General features: G+C 40.7%; 1 protein-coding gene across 3 annotated transcripts in view; it reads right to left on the bottom strand.

The window, feature by feature from the left end:
* Positions 1–19,104, bottom strand: part of BACH2 (BTB and CNC homology 1, basic leucine zipper transcription factor 2) — a 307,416-nt gene that overhangs the window by 163,110 nt on the left and 125,202 nt on the right. The gene's annotated exons all lie outside the window — the stretch shown is intronic.

Below are 19,104 nucleotides of genomic sequence, written 5' to 3' on the forward strand. Positions count from 1 at the left end.
AAAGAGTCGGACATGACTTAGCGACTAAACAACAACAAAAAGAGTTGTGATAAATTTGAAGCAAGTGATAAATTTGAGGATTCCAACTGAAATGAGATGATCCTCTGATACTTCAAATATGTTTTCTTAGAAAATAATAGTCCTTATTTTTTCCTGAGGATAAATTAATACATGCTTATTATAGAACATCTGAAAAATTTATGGAAACGAATCAAGAAAAAATAAACATCAATTGCAACCTTGACACTGATAAATCATTCATGATATTTTGTTGTATAGGCTCATGACCCCTTAAATGAAACTCCTGGGCCAGATACACTTCAGAGTTCAGAACTGCTTGGTGTTAAAGAGTATTATGATGCTAAACTACCATTTGTTGTATGATGCCCCATCAGAATCTGAAGCAGCACCCCGTAATCACACACATTAGAATCTCTGCAGCAAAATAGATGCATATTCTTATTTGGTCAGAAAAAATAGAGCTTCACATTAATTCAGGTCAGATTTTTCTACCAAACAAGTCACCAAGAGACCTTTGTGATGTTTGAACCAAATGCATTGAGTACTGGAGACTAGGGATTGTGGACTGGTATTCTTTTCAGATACACAAAAATAGAGCATAGTTTCTCCTTTTTGAGTCAATATTATATGAATGTAAACATTTCCTCAAGTTATTAAAAATTCTTCAGAAACATGCTTTTCAATGTCTGTGTAGAAAAGTGTTTTATTTCATTATTTCTCTCATTTGGGGAATGACATATTGTTTTATTTTCTTCTGTTATTGCAGATGACACTTTGACAGATGTATCTGAATATCAAATCACCTGAATGTATTTAACTAGGTAGATTCCTACAAAAAGAATTGTGGGGTCAAGTAGAGTGAGCTTTGAGGGTCCTGGTGACTGTTCAGAAAAACTGTACCAATTTACACTCCTGCCACAGCATGAGTTTTGGTTAATTTGTTTAGTTACCCACTTTATTGAAGGCACAGGAGAAACGCACTTGCCCGTCACATACCTTAACAAAGTTCTAATCAGGGACAACCACGTTTAGATTGCATTTTTTTCTTACACAGATGATAATGAGCAGCTCATTGTTTTTCACATAATAAAGCGGGAAATGGGAATAAGGTGAGTTTACCATCAGGCGGCCCTCATTAGATGGGACTGAGTTGGATCTGGACAAGGGAGGAATTGCCCCTCTTCCGTGGAGGGAGTATGGACGTCATCGACATCATCGTGAAAAAAAACACAATCATTTTCCTTTGTGCACTGATTAATTCTGTTTCTGGAAGACCAGAGCCTTGCATTTCCCTTGCATTGGGTATTTTCCTATTTCTTGGACATTAGACTGCTCTTCAGAATGGCCATCAGGGAGCAGAAAGAGACGTGAAGACAAAATTAAATCAGACAAGCCAATAATCATGGCTAACCCTCCCAAGTGTTCACGATGTGTCAACTCTAGTGCCAAGTGCCTTACATGCTTTATCTCATGTAATGCTGACTGCACTGTACAGAACCTGGTGGTGGTGAAGTTCGAAAGCATGTGCTTGCTCATCAATACCCCTTGTCCCCTAGTTAGTCTGGAGGAATTAAATGTTTGCAATTTCAAAGATCTCTTCGAGCCTAACATCTTGAATGACTCAGAGATAATCCAAAGACTCAATGACTTCTAGTCAAGCCATAAATCCAAATGTTACCCTTAGATGTTTTTCTGTCGGCACCGCCAGTACTATCTGTAGGAAGCAGTGAAAATAGTATAAAATCCAAGAAGAGTCCAAATAATTGTAAACACATCGAAGGTCTTATATGGACAGGAGGGAGGCTGTATTTCAGTACAGTTGAGAGCCGAGAGTCTGTTCACACAGAGAAAAACAAAGACACACATATACTTTAAAAAACTACCAAACCTACAAATATATTCTTCCCAAATGAGACTACAAGTTTAGTAATGCTAAATCAGGGTTCACAACTCCAAGTTCCTCTCCATTTACAGCCTTTTCTAATAAATTTTCTTTCTCTCTACCCTTTATGTATTTAACCTTGAGGGATAATTGATGTGTGTGTGTGTGCTCAGTTGCTCAGCCATGTCTGACTCTTTGCGACCCCATGGACTATATAGTCTGCCAGGCTCCTCTGTTCATGGAATTTTCTAGGCAAGAATACTGGAGTGAGTTGCCATTTACTACTACAATTGATATAGAGACGGACATAGTTTTCATACACTGATAAAAGAAAATGGAAGAGATATTTTGTTACATGGAATGAAGTAACCCCACTCTTGCCCTCATCTAGAAACTCAGTTTCTGCACAGTTTAGTATACACAATATAATGGCTGCAGTTCATAGAAAAAGAGGGGGGTATAAATTTAATTTTATTTTAGGAGTGAGTTAAATTATCTCAACAATCTTCTCAAAAACTAAGGGGTGCTTCCATTAAATCTATCAAAAGACCCAAGATGTATCAAGAAGTGGACCATTTCCTCCACTGCAGCTTTTCTTTATACTTAAAATAGCATTCTCCTGATAATTAGGTGTCAAGTGGGTAGAAGGACTTCTAAGTGATTTTTCTTTGCCACAATAGGGTATACGATTAATTTTCTAAGTATACCAGGCCTATAGGATGAGAAAAATAAGGTGATAATAAAAGATTGAAGGCAAGAGAAGAAGGGGATGACAGAGGATAAGGTGGTTGGATGGCATCACCAACTCAATGGACATGAGTTTCAGCAAGCTCCAGGAGCTGGTGATGGACAGGGAAGCCTGGTTTGCTGCAGTCCATGGGGTTGCAAAGAGTTAGACATGATTGAACTGAACTGAGAGGAGATGACCACTCACCCTCAAAGAACATACTTTGTTTTTTCCAAAGGGCCTAATAACTTGGGAGGAGGAGAGAATTAGAAAAAATAAGCCACCCCTAGTAACAGACATTGACATTGACATTGAAGTCACTCAGTTGTGTCAGACTCTTTGTGACCCCATGGACTGTAGCCTACCAGGCTCCTCTGTCCATGGAATTTTCCAGGCAAGAGTACTGGAGTGGGTTGCCATTTCCTTCTCCAGGAGATCTTCCTGACCCAGGGATCGAACCAGGGTCTCCCACATTGTAGGCAGATGCTAATGCATCTGAGCCACAAGCTCTTTAGCTACTCAAATTGCACAACTGCATTTTTAAAGCTAATTACAAATTTGGATTCTCTCATTTAAAGAATGTACTTCAAAGCAGCCCACTTCTATTTTAATGCTGAACCAAAGTCTGTAAAAAAAAAAACAAAAAACAAAAAAACCCATTGCTTGAATAAAATTACACTTTCAATGTCAGTAAATCTTGAACTGCAAAATACCACAAGCTTAAAACTAGTAATGCCATGTGGTTCTGTTATCTTACATTTACGAGAGAGTTTATAGTCTCCTAAGCCCTACGAGACTTAGAGGGTTGCGACTCAGAGCAGCTTTGCTATCAAGGGCAGGTCATTCATCGTCTCTGAGCCCAGTGCCTTTCCAGGCTCCTGTGAAGATCGAATGAGATGGCAGACAACAGAGTTTTCACAAACTCCTAACACATACATAAAATGCTGGGTATCCCTGTCCTTTTTACTAGCAACTTTGCAAGGCATAAAGATACTAATCCCCATTTCACAGTTAAGGAAACTGACAACAGCAAAAACAAAACAAATGAACAACAACAACAACAAAACCCCAAACAAAACAAAACTGAGTTAGAGTTTTATCTTAGAAATGGCCACAAATCCGCTGAGTAACTCTCTGGACGTGATTTCCTCAGTAAAATGAGGGAGTTGAATAAGATGCTTTTAAAACTCTTCTTGAGACTAATGGTTCTGTGATCAGGGACTTGGCCATGGTAGGGATGGGGCACTCTTAACAATGACTCTTAGGAAGCAGTGTCCCCTGGAGGTCAAGGTCAACAGGTAACAGTCTGCAGTACTGGGATGGGGTGGTAAGCAGCCTCTCACCCCTGGGGACGGGACGGGCATTAATTCATTTTGCTGGATTAAGGGGAGGCTGGGGACATCCTAGGTGAACAGCCAGGCCCTCAGGGCATAGCAAGGAGGTCCTGGAAGAGCTTAAAACAGTTGCTCTTTAGTAACTGGTAAAATATTTCACTATTCTAACAACTAGTATAGCCAAATATGTGTAGACCCCTGGGAATGTCAGTCTGGTGAACAGCCCTACTGTTGCTGGACTATTAGTTTCAAAGAGATGGCACCTTTGTGGGCCACCCACCTTTCCTGACTGAGTTCCTACAGTATTGGAGGAGAGATCTAAAAGGGTTACTTTTTGTAGTGTGAGTGAACATCACGGTTACATGGGAATCTCACTTCAGCAGGGCTGGAGCCACTAACTTTGGCTTCTACTACCAACCAGTCCATTCTAAAGGAGATCAGTCCTGGGTGTTCTTTGGAAGGACTGATGCTAAAGCTGAAACTCCAGTACTTTGGCCACCTCATGGGAAGAGTTGACTCATTGGAAAAGTCTCTGCTACTGGGAGGGATTGGCGGCAGGAGGAGAAGGGGACGACAGAGGATGAGATGACTGGATGGCATCACCGATTCGATGGACGTGAGTTTGAGTGAATTCCAGGAGTTGGTGATGGACAGGGACGCCTGGCGTGCTGCAATTCATGGGGTCTCAAAGAGTTGGACACGACTGAGCGACTGAACTGAACTGCACTGAACTGAATGATACGCTACCAGGGCTATCTAACACAGCTTTCTGTGAAGAGGAAAATATTCAGTATCTGTGGTGTCCAAGGAGAAGGCAATGGCACCCCACTCCAGTACTCTTGCCTGGAAAATCCCATGGATGGAGGAGCCTGGTGGGCTGCAGTCCATGGGGTCGCACAGAGTCGGACACGACTGAAGTGACTTAGCAGCAGCAGCAGCAGCAGGTGTCCAAAATGGTGGCCATCAGCCATACGTGGCTATGGAGAACTTAAAAGTTCTTAAAGTTCTTTAAGAACTCCACAGAGCTTAAAAGTTCATAGTGAGACAGAAGAACTAAATTTTAAATTTTAATCAATTTAAATTGATTTACATTTAAATAGGCATACCTGGTCACTGGGTACCTTATTAAACAGTGTGGCTCCAGGCTGCCTCATGCACTAGCTTTCTAGGCAGTATTTTGGACCCCAGAAGCTCACAGGACAATACATAATCATCTCTTCAACAAGCATTTACTGACCTCCTCCTGGGTACCATTTAGGTGTCTTGAAACAATGGTGAATGAGATCACCAGGGACATTTCCTGCTCTCGTGGTGTTTCTCAGCTAGATTGATGTCCAAAGACCTCACAAAATCTTGACGTGGTTCACCAGACTGCTCTTAGGAAAAGGTGGGTGAGGAGATATGGTAATGCTACACTAAGCGTGAAAGCACTGCTTTTTCGTTTCTTCATATTTACTGTTAGAGAAGCTGGGGGAAAGTTTTAAAAAGGGATATCTAAATGGTTACTGTTCACTCACTTACAAGTAAAGTCACATATCCCAGAGAAGGGAAATTATCTGTAAGAAATTCCCTCTTGCACAAAATTAAATTTACTTAGAATAAAAAGTCAGTGGGACCTGCATTCTTCAGCTAAGAAAAAGTAAATGGTTATTTAATTACAGCAATAGTCATAAAAAAGTACAAGCAGGTCTCCAGCTGCAAGCAGTGGGCAAGGGAACATTTATTCCAATTAGCTGTAAAATGATCAGGTTTTCTAGAAGGTACTTCTTGTGTAAGTAAGGCTGATTGCATTCTTTTACTCTACAACTCCACTCTTAGCTAAAATTTTCACAGTGGCTTGAATGAGATTTGATGAGCAAAGCTCTCTTTGCTTTCCCCCAGGCAACTCCAGGTGGAAATATTTTTATCTACATCCCAAATCTAATACCAGCTACATTATTTCTAAGAAACATAAAAGTGGTTTGGTTTAATGATTTTCCAATTTCCAATATTGCTTCCTGTGTCCAGTTGTCAATTTTCTCCTATCTTGATCACCTCTTCCTACCTTACTGGGATTCAGATTGATAATAAGAAAACATGACAAAATATTCAAGAACTGTTTTCTGCTCTTATTTGAACAAGAATCCAGGTCTGCCAAAATTTAAGAGGACAGAGATATTATGCTCTGGGATACAGTGTTTTTAAGCTAATTATCTCCATTGTATTTATATTATTTCACTTGAGGAGAGTCACCAAGCTAAATAACGTGATTTTGCTTAGCATCACAATGGGATTGTACCTAGATGATATCATTGAGTCAATCTGACTTTCAGGAGCTTCAAAATGCCACTCTGGTTCTTCTGCGCGAAGTTGCAGTATTGGTTTTTAAGGTTAATAAAAAATGTCCATCTGTACAGACACACACACACTCTATCACTCCTTCCCTCTGAATTGAATAGAAAGAGAAATTACAGTGGTCAGAAAACAAGATGAGAGTTCAAAACTTAATTCTAAAATTACAAATTCCATTTTGAGACTACCATCTGCTGGAAAAGGTTAAATCTCAAATGTTCTGCTGGTCCCATGCTGTATAAAAATATTACCAGAAATTTGGTGACAGCTTTAGCAATAAACGTGCTAACTTGTGAGTGGCCCTGGAGTCCTTATTCATATTCAGAAATACTAAAGAGAGTAGTCACATACTATTTTATGACCAGAAGGGCTTTGAAAAGAAAGGGGTCCATCGACATTATTTTTTTAAGAAACTACAGAGGTGAGTTTTTTTTTTTTTTTTGAAAATACATTTCAAACAGAATTTCAACAGTCACTTGTATGAGGCAGAAGACCTTTGAATCATAGGTCTTGTGGCTTTTGTGTTTTGTTCTATTGGCATGGGAAGGTGATATGAAGAAATGTGCTTTTTTTTTTTCCTGCAACAGAGAAAGAACTGGGGAGCAGCCACTTCAGACAGGATGGAGAAAATTAATTAAGAGAAAACATTTCTGAAAGTTTCCACTTACACATTTCAGATGCCAAGTTACTCTAGTTGGAGAACCCCAGCTAGAAAATTCACTTCTTTGATACTCAAGGTTTTACCTTCCCAAAATATAGTGGAGCGCTTGTTCAGATTTGCACCCCTAAAAGGACAGTGCAGTCAGAACAACTTGCCATTGACAATTCTGAAAAGAAGCAGCTAAAAAGAAACAAGTGTTGAAAATACACAATCTGATACACAAGAAGCTAAAAAAAAACAAGTGTTAAAAACATATAATCTGAACAAAGGGGAGGGGGCGAAGGGATAAATTAAGAGTCTTAACATGTACACACCACTGTATATAAAATAGATAACCAACAAGGATTTATTGATAGCACAAGGAACTGTATTCAGTATCTTGTAATAACCTATAAAAGAATCTGAAAAGAACAGACCTGAATCACTTTGCTGTATACCTGAAAAAAAAATCAACTATACTTCAGTATAAAAGAAAATACCCAATCCAAAATATACCGGGGGTTTCTGTAGCTTTAGAATATAAATACTGGCCTCTACTTATGCATAGTAATAATCATACTTTTTAATGATTCAAAACTTCCACATTCTAGGAACTGTGTTAGGAATATTATGAGTATTATTAGCCTACTGAGTGAATGAGAGAACCATGGCTCAGAGAGGCAACGAGCCTTGCCCAGGGTCACACTGGAGGAGATAAGAGGGGATGACATGTAATCTGTATCCATGCCAGTTTGACTCCAAAGCTCACCCCTTTCCTCTGCAACACTGCTATCCACTACACTCTGGGGAAACTATATTCCTCTCCCCAAAGCAAACAGGTCCACTTTTCCACATGCTACCAGTAAACTGTCAAAGTAAAGTGACAAAATTACAGGTCCTTCAGCCATTTAGATATTTTTGCAAAAAGCCGATTAGCTTTTTAGCACTAAAATGGTTATATTTCATGAAGTATACTAGAATTAAAAATTCTTTTCATATTGCAGTTTCTTAAAATACTATCAGGCTTCTTATTTTAAAATGACCCAGATTATTCTCTCCAGGTGAATTTTTTTTAATTTAAATTTATTTATTTTAATTGGAGGCTAATTACTTTACAATATTGTATTGGTTTTGCCATACATCAACATGAATCCGCCACAGGTATACACGTGTTCCCCATCCTGAACCCCCCTCCCACCTCCCTCCCTGTACCATCCCTCTGGGTCATCCCAGTGCACCGGCCCCAAGTATCCTGTATCATGCATCGAACGTGGACTGGTGATTCATTTCTTATATGATATTATACATGTTTCAATGCCATTCTCCCAAATCATCCCACCCTCTCCCTCTCCCACAGAGTCCAAAAGACTGTTCTATACATCTGTGTCTCTTTTGCTGTCTCGCATACAGGGTTATCCTTACCATCTTTCTAAATGGACACCTATCCTCTATCATAAGACGTGGCAGTGAAGGTATGTACGCACAGTATCTTCCTCTGGGTCCTGATCTTTGAAGAATATCATGACCTTGATAATGCCCACATAGAAAAACACCCAAAGCCGATTCTGAAGTGGCATTTAGGGCTCGTGTACCATATTTTCCATCCTTAGGTCAAAGACATCCAGGAAATCAGGCAGTCAGTGACTAAACTCTCTGCAGGAGTAGAGACGGGCATGTGTGTTGACTGGGGCTGCCAGTCAAGTTAGTAAAGGGCACACCAGAAAAAAGTTGAAGGAAAAGACAGGTGGAAAATAACCTTTTGGGTAGCAAGGAGGGGAGGGCAGCACTTCATTCAACAAAACCTTTCATACGCATGAGGTCTCCTGTAATATATTTTTCATTATTCTCCTAGTCTTGAAACCAGAACTGTGAGAATGCTGGTTACTAGGTGAAAGGCAACTTTTGTTGTTTCTCTCAAATCAACACTGTTGTTGTTTAGTCGCTAAGTCATGTCTAACTCTTTTGCGACCCCCATGGACTATAGCCTGCCAGGCTTCTCCGCCCATGGAATTCTCCAGGCAAGAATACTGGAGTGGGTTACTATTTCCTTCTCCAGGGTTCCCAAACCGGGGATCTAGCTACTGCTTCCTTCTTGGCAGATGGCTTCTTTAGGACTGAGCCACCTGGGAAGTTCATACTAGTTGTATCCACTTACAAAAATGTTATACAACCTAGAACACCGCAACCTTCCATACCTCCTCTGTAAAAGGACAAGTAAAACAGTATTTCTTGCAAAGACAGGCATTAACTAATGCACTGCATTTGTTAATGCAGGGGAGCTTTCTCCTCCACCTCAGTCTACTCTTAAGGGTTCAAAAGTGTCGGCACAACATCTCTTAGCTACTCAGCATTTAGTTCAACTTCACAATATACTTAGCAAGATATCTCTTTTTTCTGCCTTCCTTGGTTTAATGACCTCAAATGTACCAACATCCTGTCTTACCTAATCCCCTAACAAGTTCTATCAAATGCCAGGACAGAAGCAGACAGCACTGCAGGCAGTGAGATCATTCGCTAAGAATTCATTTTTATTCCAAAAATTAGGAGTGCCAGACCATTTCACACACTCTATCACACAGCCAGAAAGTGAGCCTGGCACTTTAAGAGAAACACTTAGGCTGATTTTTTAAAACCTTTCGTGCATCACAGCCCTTTAAGATGCACAAATAAACGCCAAACTTTTCCATGTAACAGGAGGGGTTCAAAGGCCCTTGGAAGCCTAAGAATCCACAGACCCCAGGTTAAAAACCCCTGCTGTAAATGAGCTTCAACAACAATTCCCTTTGTGCGTGGGTCTCTGTATTGGATCCTGGTCACTGGAGCATCCCAGGTGACTTCCTCTGGTGTCACTCTAGTCTCAATGAAAAATGACCTTTCTTGTTTTGGCTTCAGGAACACCCCTACCAGGCTTCTGGTCAGTTACCACGAACACAGCCGCGCCTCTCCCAAGCCAGCCAGCTGCTCTGGGAACACTCAACTTCTCCTGTCTCTCCTACACTTGCCTTACCCTGGATGGTCTTGGGGTCTGCTCTTGGATTTGCTGTCATAGATCCTGCTCTCCCCTCTCCATCCTGTCTCTTTCCTTCTTGGTCCTTTTGAACTCTTATAATAAAAAAAAAATTCATCTTCTTTCTTTACCATAAAAGTAACAATCTTGATTTTTGTATTTAACTTATTAGTTTTTCCTCTAAAAGCACCCTTCTCCCTTCTACCCCTTTGCCCCGTGGGATTAACCTGTCCATGGATCAAAGCAACAGGGTCTGCAGTCTCTGCCCAGTTGGGACAGGGTTTCTCCTATGGAAACAGTAGGTACAATGGGAAGATGGTAAGCCTGAAGACAGACACATGGGGGTCTAATCCCAGTGTACTAAGTTGACAGACTAAGGCCAACTATTTTATTTTTTATTATTTTTAACATATTTTTCCATGTGGACCATTAAAAAATTTTAGTTTATATTTAATTGGAGGATAATTGCTTTACAATGTTGTGTTGGTTTCTGCTGTATAACAACATGAATCAGCCATAAGTATACATACATCCTCTCCCTCTTAAACCTCTTTCCCGCCTCCCTCCCTATCCCACCCCTCTAGGTTATCACAGAGCACCGGCTTTGGGTTCCCTGTGTCATACAGCAAATTCCCACTAGCTGTCTACTTTACCTATGGTAATGTATATGTTTCCATGCTATTCTCCCAAATCATCCCACCTGGAAGGTGAAATCTTAATCACTGCACCATCAGGGAAGTCCCCAGCCAACTATTTTGAAGGAAAGCTCAATTTCCTAATACGAAAAAATAGGGATGATAATACCAACCTATAGGTTTTTTCCTTTTTTTTTTTTTAAGGGCGATTGAATGAGCTGATAAGCATAGTTCCTGAGACACAGAATGCTGTGCTGTGCTCAGTCATGTCCAGCTCTTCTCGAACCCATGGACTGTAGCACACCAGGCTCCACTGTCTGTGGAATTTTCCAGGGAAGAATACTGGAGTGGGTTGCCATTTTCTTCTCTAGGGGATTTTCCTGACCCAGTGATTGAACCCATGCCTCTTGTGTCTCCTGTATTGGCAGGTGGATTCTTTGCCACTGCGCCACCTGGGAGACACAGAAGGTGCCTAGTATATAGTGGTTCCCATGTTCCCCCTCTAACTCTTCATTAATGGGACTCAGCATACACTCTACACTTTAGAAGCAATGCTTGATGCTGTTTATTGTGCAGTCAGGACCACTTACATTTGCAGTCTTAAGTATCTTTTTAAACTTAATTGAGATCTAGTTCACATACCATAAAATTCATACTTTTGAAGTGTACAGTTCAATGGCTTTTAGTTTATTCCTGGAGATGTGCATGCCGCTGCCTACTATCTAATTTCAGAACATTTTCATCACCCTAAAAAGAGATCCTATACCCATTAACAATCACTCCACATTTCTTCCTTCCTGCATCCCCTTCCCACTCCCAGCCCTTGGCACTAATCTAACTCCTGTCTCTATGCATTTGCCTATTCATATAAATGAAACATTTAATATAAATGGAACCATACACTTTGTGGCCTTTCCTACCTGGATTTACTTAGTATACTGTTTTCAAGCTTCATCCATGTTGTAATATGTATTATTAGTCCATTCCTTTTTATGGCTAAATAATAATCCATTGTGTGTATGAATCACATTCTGTTGATTCATTTATTAGATGATGGACCTTTGGTTTGTTTCCACTTTTTGGCCATCATGAATGATGCTGCTATGAGCACTTAAGTAGAGCTGGATATATGTAGACATATGGTTTTCAATTCTTTAGGAAATATACCTGGAAGTGTAAATACTGGGTGTGATGACTAATTTATTTTTAACTTGGCTATGTCATGGTACCCATACATTTGGCCAAGAATGTAAAAATATTGCTGTGAAGGTAATTTTTAGATGAGACTAACATTTATATCAGTAGATTTGAGTAAAGGTAGATTACACTAGATAAAATGGGTGAAATCAGTTGAAGGCCTTAAGAAAAAGACTGACCTCTCCCAAGGAAGAGGAAATTCTGACAGCTTCAGACATGAAGTGCAAATCAGCTCCAGCCTGAGTCTTTAACCTAGGTGGCCTAGCCTGCAGATTTTGGACTTAAGAGTTTTCATGACTATGGTAGACAATGCCTTAAAATAAATCTCACTCTTTCTGCATATACGACACATCTTAAGCATTTCATTTGGTAACTGTATTTAATACTTTGCTGTTGTTCAGTCACTAAGTCGTGTCCAACTGTTTGCAATCTCATGAACTCCAGCACGCCAGGCTTCTCTGTCCTTCACTATCTCCAGAAATTTACTCAAACTCATGTCCATTTTGAGGAACTGTCAAACTGTCTTCCAAAACAGCTGTACAATCCCATCAGCAATGTAAGAAGTGTTCCACATTCTTACCAACACTTATTATTACTATTTTCTTTTAATCTTCAGCCATCCTAGTGGGCTAAAGTGATTAGTTCATTGTGGTTTTGAGTTGTATTTTCCTAATGACTAACAGGGCTTCCCAGGTGGCACTAGTGGTAAAGAATACACCTGCCAATGCAGGAGATACAAGAGACACGGTTTGATCCCTGGGTAGGGAAGACACCCTGGGGGAGGAAATGGCAACCCACTCAGGCATTCTTGCCTGGAAAATTTCATGGACAGAGGAACTTGATGGGCTACAGTCCACGGGGTCTCAAAGAATCGGACATGACTGAGCAACTGAGCATGCCTCAATGACACATGAGCATCTTTTCATGCACTTACTGGCCATTTGTATGTCTTTTTTGGAGAAATGTCTATTTTAATTTCTTGCTCCTTACTTAATTGGATTATTTGTCTTTTGACTGTTAACTAGTAAGAATTCTTTATATATTCTGCATACAAATTCTTGATCAGATGTATGTTTTGCAAATATCCTCTCCCATTCTGGGGGTTTCTTTTCATTTTCTTAATGGTTTCCTTTCAAGCATAGAAGAATTTTATGAAATTACATTTATCCATTTTTTGTTGTTGTTGTTATCTTGTACTTGGTCATGTCTAAGAAATTGTTGCCTAATCCAAGGTCACAAAGATTTATTCCTATGTTTTCTTCTAAGAGTTTTATAGTTTTAACTCTTACATTTATGATCCAATTTGAGTTCTTGTATGTAGTATAACATAGGAGTTCAACTTTATTCTTTTGCATGTGAATATCAGTTATTCTAGAACCATTTGTTGAAAATACTATTCCTTCTTATCTAATAGTGCTGGCATCTTTGTTGAAAAACTTTGACCACAAACCTGAGAATTTATTTCTAGACTATTGATTGTATACCACTGTCCATCCTATGACTACGCTGTTTTGATTACTGTAGCTATGTAGTATGTTTTGAAATCAGAAACTGAGTTCTTCAATTTTGTTCTTTTCATGTAGACCATTAAAAATTTTTAGTTTATATTTAATTGGAGGATAATTGCTTTACAGTGTTGTGTTGGTTTCTGCTGTATAACAACATGAATCAGCCATAAGTATACATACGTCCCCTCCCTCTTAAACCTCTTTCCCACCTCCCTCCCCATCCCACCCCTCTAGGTTATTGCAGAGCACCGGCTTCTTTTTTCATATTCTTTTATATATATATATATATAATCATTTTGCTGTACACCAGAAACTAATACAACATTGCAACTCAGCAATACTTCAATTTTTAAAAATTAGCCTGTCAATTTCTGCAAAAAGCTAGCTGAACTTTTGATAGGGATTGTGTTGAATATATATGTTTATCAGTTTGGTGGTATTCCCATCTTAACAACAGCAAATCTTTTGCTCCACGAATAGTGGATGTCTTCCACTTATTTAGGTCTTCTTAATTGCTTTCTATAGTGTTCTATAGCTTTCAGTGTATAAATCTTGCATTTATTTTGTTAAATTTATTCCTGAGCGTTTCATTCTTTTTGATGTTGTTGTAAAGAGAGTTATTTTATTTTCAGAGCATTCCATTGCTAGTTTATAGAAATAACACTGATTTTTGTACATTGACCTTTTTATCCTATAACCTTTTATCCCACAATCCTAAGCTTGGTTGTTAATTATAATCATTGTATGTGTGTGTGTTTTGGTGTGTATGTGGATTGGAGTCTTAAGTATTCTAAAAGAGCATAGGTAGATGTTAGCACACAAACCCAGCACTGAAATTGCAGTGCAAATACCAAGAGCCCACACCAGCAGTCCTTCCTCCCTGGGTGATACTCCTGTTTGGGGGCCATAGTCTTAGTGGCATTCCTACTCTTGCTGACAATCATGCGATGATCTGCACTGCAGGGACTGCAGGATCATGGTGAAACATGAACCTATGTCCACAGAATTGACGCTAGAAAGACAAGTCCTCAGCCTGTCTCCTTAGGTCTGTCTGTTCAAGTGGGCATCATTAGGTAAAAACACCACAGAGTCTGACATCACCATCCCCAGAGCGAAAGAATTTAAAGTTTCGCTTGTGTAGGAAACCACATCCTAAAGGAGTTTTGAATGAACCTTTACGAAAGAACCTTCCTGTTAGGCTAGACTTCTTACAGGTTTTCAGAGAGACATGTTTACCTACAGCTTTCCACTTTAGGATAGCCTCCCAATGTACATTACCTTGAGGGACAGTGGTGATTGTTTTCCCAAAAAACGCTAAACCTGACACAAGTTCTAATTTTATTCTCTATTAGACTGTATTTTGTTTCAGGTTTAAAAACTTATTTTCAGCCAGCCAGCAGTCAGAGACCTACTTTGCATATTGATCCATGAGTCACTGATTGAAGCATGCACTTGCCCAGAATACCCATGCATGTGAAAGGATCAAAATATCACCCTTTGATTGATTCAGAAAGTTACTTCCTACCACTATGCAGTCTGGACTTTCTGTGCTGCGTCTGACTAACTGGGGAGGTGTAGGAGCTGTGAGCCAGGAGTCACTGGGCAGAAGACCTGGTCCCTGTTCTGGGAACCAAGATCCCGGGGAGTGAAAACCCCAGCTCTCCATGGCAAAGTATATCCACATGACTCTCATGTGAGCATCATACAGGTATCGAAGTCATCTTTTGAAGGGATCCTGTCATTTCGGTTTGACAAAAATCGAGAAACATTTTAGAAAGAAAATCGGATTTGTGTGTCAATGAAGAATATTCCTGAAAAGAAACTCTTGTTATGAAACTGAAATCTGGAGACCGCGGTGGTGCTAAGTTGAGTCATCAGTTCCCTTTACACCCTAATAATTGAGGCACTTTGATCACAATGACTGCTCTGGGTGATGCTTTTGTGTTTGCTTTTTTAAGTACTTCCCTGTGTAAACAGGTTGTCTTACAATCATCTCGCAAACATGTTTACATTTGGGGGATCACGGGGAACATCTGTTAGAAACAGATTTCACGCTTTTCTGTCAACTTAGGGAAATTTGAATCATATTTCTTGGTAATATAAAAAAGCTCTTGGAAAGTTAGATGAAGTTCTATGGGAAGGGGGTGTGATGAGTTATTTTGATTGCTCTTCGTACTCTTTGTATATGTACTTAGAAATTTGTCCTGAAAACATCCATTTGAAGTACCAGAAACAGGCATGAATTGTTATTCCAGTTTTGTAGATGCAGACAGAGGAATAGAGAGGGTGAGTGGCTTGGTCAGTGACTGAGAATGTGGCCAAACTGAGAAGCACACAACCCACAGGACTTTTAATTTACAATCTTCAGGTATCAAGGGTCTTGCAATTTTATTTCCACAAAGTGTTCGAATTTCTTGCAATTTTATTAAGAAGGTCTCTTATTCTATAGAGGGCAAGAGGAGGGGCTGGGTGATGAACTGTAAACAAGGGCAGTTTTTTAAAAAGTCTTTTTTAAATTGAAGTATAGTTAATTTACAGTGCTGTGTTAATTTCTGCTGTACAGCAAAGTGATTCAGTTATCCATGAAGTGAAGTGAAGTGTTAGTCCTTCAGTTGTGTCTGACTCTTTGCGACTCCGTGGACTAGAGCCCGCCAGGCTCCTCTGTCCCTGGGATTTCCCAGCAAGAATACTAAAGTGGGTTACCTTGCCCTTCGCCAGGGGATTTCCCCGACCCAGGGATGGAACCCAAATCTCCTGCTTTGCAGGCAGATTCCTTACCATCTGGGCCACCAGGGAAGCCCACATGGAATTCTCCAGGCCAGAAAACTGGAGTGGGTAGCCTTTCCTTTCTTCAGGGGATCGTCCCAACCCAGGGATTAAACCCAGGTCTCCCACATTGCAGGCAGATTCTTTACCAGCTGAGCCACAAGGGAAGCCCAAGAACACTGGAGTGGGTAGCCTATCCCTTCTCCAGTGGATCTTCCTGACCCAGGAATTGAACCAGGGTCTCCTGCACTGCAGGAGGATTCTTTACCAACTGAGTTATCAGGGAAGCCTATATATATATATATATCTATATATACACACACACACACACACATATGCATATGTATATTCTTTTCCATTATGATTTATCATAAGATATTGAATATAGTTCCCTGTGCTGTAGAGTAGGACCTTGTTGCTTATCCATTCTCTATATACAGTAGTTTGCATCTGTTAATCCCAAACTTCCGCCTCATCCCTCCCCCACCCCATTCCCCCTCTGCAACCACGAGTCCGTTCTCTATGTCTGTGAGTCTGCTAACAAGAGCGGTTTTCAAATCTGGGTCCCGAGTTAGAAATGCAGGTGTGAGCATCAAGGAGAGGATGCAGAGGAGAACAAGAACAAAGCTTGAGGGAGAAGCTGGACCCACAAACTTGAGGCAAAATGCTTTCCTGAAACCTCAGAACTGAGCCTGTCACTGCGCGTGCCATGCCCAGAAGCACTGGGCACCTCCTGGAGATGCACCCACTCACTCTGGCCCTGGGAGTCTAGGCAGCAGCCACCTCCATGTGCAGGGAAGTAATCGCCACCATGAGGGAACAGAGACACAGCAGGGTCCACAGAGCTTTCCCATGGGCAGCACAACCCCAAATCCAGGCCAAGAAACCCTTACCCTTGACCCTACCTCAAACTCATGACCCTCCCTGCTATTCAGTGCCTCAGAGTTTCCCATCCAAGTGAGCTTCTAGCGTCAGTGCAGGAGTTTCCCCCAGTCCATGCTCTTCATTTTTATTTTATTTTTAAAAAGATATATATTTTTTTGATGTGGACCATTTTTTAAGTCTTTATTAAATTTGTCACAATATTATTTCTGCTTTATGTTTTTGTGGCCATGAGGCATGTGGGATCTTTGCTCCTGGGCCAGGGATTGAACCTGCACCTCTTGTATTGGAAGGTGAAGTCTTAACCACTGGACTGTCAGGGAAGTCTCTCCATCCTCTTTAGAGTGGGCTACTCCACCTGTATGGTGACCAAAACAGCCAAGTGGCAACTGTTTAAGGAAATGCAGATATACCTTGGCTGAGTGGGTTGGGGGGGCGGTCCCTATGCATGCATCCAGGCCCCTGTAAGTAGGATGCAGTCAGGGGATGGGAGGACAAGGGGCAACAGTGAAGAAGCAGGCTGTGCACCAGCTCTCCCTGAACCACCACGTTCCAGATGGGAACTCCAAGGAGACTGTGAATTCTAAACTCAAAGCTGGCCTCTGAAAGGCCATTGTGTCATGGTAAAGGATAGTACACATTTCATACACCCAGTCTATTTATTAGCTTGATTTAGAACATTCTAATATTTAAATGTATGGCACGTGAGTTTCAATTGTGCCCTTGCCCCAAGCTGCACACAGGTTAGGGCCAGGTCAGATGGGCACCAGGGGATCACACACCCTGATGTTGCAGACACTGACCGAAGCTGAGGTGGCTGCAAGGGGCTTTCAGAATATCAAGGTGCTTATTCAACAAAGGTTTCTTTCACTGTTGTTTTGGAGAGATCATGCAGAGAGTGGGTAGCTAAATGTTTTCCCATCTAGCTTCTCTGCAGCCAAATACATCAGGATCTTGCTATGGGCTAACTGAGAAAAATCTTCATTAAAAAAAAAATCACCCAATTCTTTCATCTCTTGTGGTTTCTTTCTTCATACATACTTTGTAACATACTCACCAGCAGCTAGTTTAACAACTTGATGGTACCAGCGGGAACCAACCCAACAGCAGTTAAGACACATCAAGGAAGGACCAAGCGTAGTCGGGAAGAGACAAATACCAATGAACGTTAGGGTGAACGGTGAGAAGCAATTAAGTAGCTGCACATCAAATGCATAAATATGATTCATTTTTAAAGGCCCATACATGTTACACCCACTTTCAGGAGTTTCCCAAAGTAATTTAAAACTATTTGATGTTGTTTCCTGTTTTTCAGTCCTTTTATCTGTTGATGGGGGTGGTAATTCTACTGTTACCAACTGAACAAGAAGAAAAGTGAAGGATGGGGCAAGTTTCCAGTTTTAATCACCAACATCTGTTTTTAAAAGTTCTCATTTTTAGATTTTAAATTCCCAAATTTGGGGCTCAAAGCTTCAAAATCCTGAAGGTTTATTCTCTATAACAGTAACAATGGATCGCACCAATATTTTTGCGTGGAGTTAATGAACTCCACCAACTTTGGGCTTTCTGCTCTCTCCAGAGCTCCCTGCTAAAGCACCCCATCTTCAGAAGAGGGAGAAGAAAGCAGGGTGGCAGCTCATTGTGCTCAATCTGTAGTTAAATGATTTCTCTTTGCTTCCCTGAGATAAGGACTGACCAGAAAAAGACCTTTTCATATTTTGCAGCCAAAGTTTCAAAAACACTAAAATATTTCATAGATATTTATTTCATCAAATTATCCTCATGCACCAACAGCAGCATGGGAGAAGTGGCCACTTCTTCTTACTTTGCCTGCATAGCTCATTGTTTTAATCCAGTAGATGGTTCAGTTCAGTTCAGTTCAGTCACTCAGTCGTGTCCGACTCTTTGGGACTCCATGAACCACAGCACTCCAGGCCTCCCTGTCCATCACCAACTCCCAGAGTTCACCCAAACTCATGTCCATCGAGTCGGTGATGCCATCCAGCCATCTCATCCTCTGTCGTCTCCTTCTCCTTCTGTCCCCAATCCCTCCCAGCATCAGGGTCTTTTCCAATAAGTCAACTCTTCGCATGAGGTGGCCAAAGTACTGGAGTTTCAGCCTCAGCATCAGTCCTTCCAATGAACACCCAGGACTGATCTCCTTTAGGATGGAC

Source organism: Bison bison, unplaced genomic scaffold, assembly GCF_000754665.1.
Source record: "Bison bison bison isolate TAMUID 2011002044 unplaced genomic scaffold, Bison_UMD1.0 scf7180017864035, whole genome shotgun sequence".
In the NCBI taxonomy this organism is placed as follows: domain Eukaryota; kingdom Metazoa; phylum Chordata; class Mammalia; order Artiodactyla; family Bovidae; genus Bison; species Bison bison.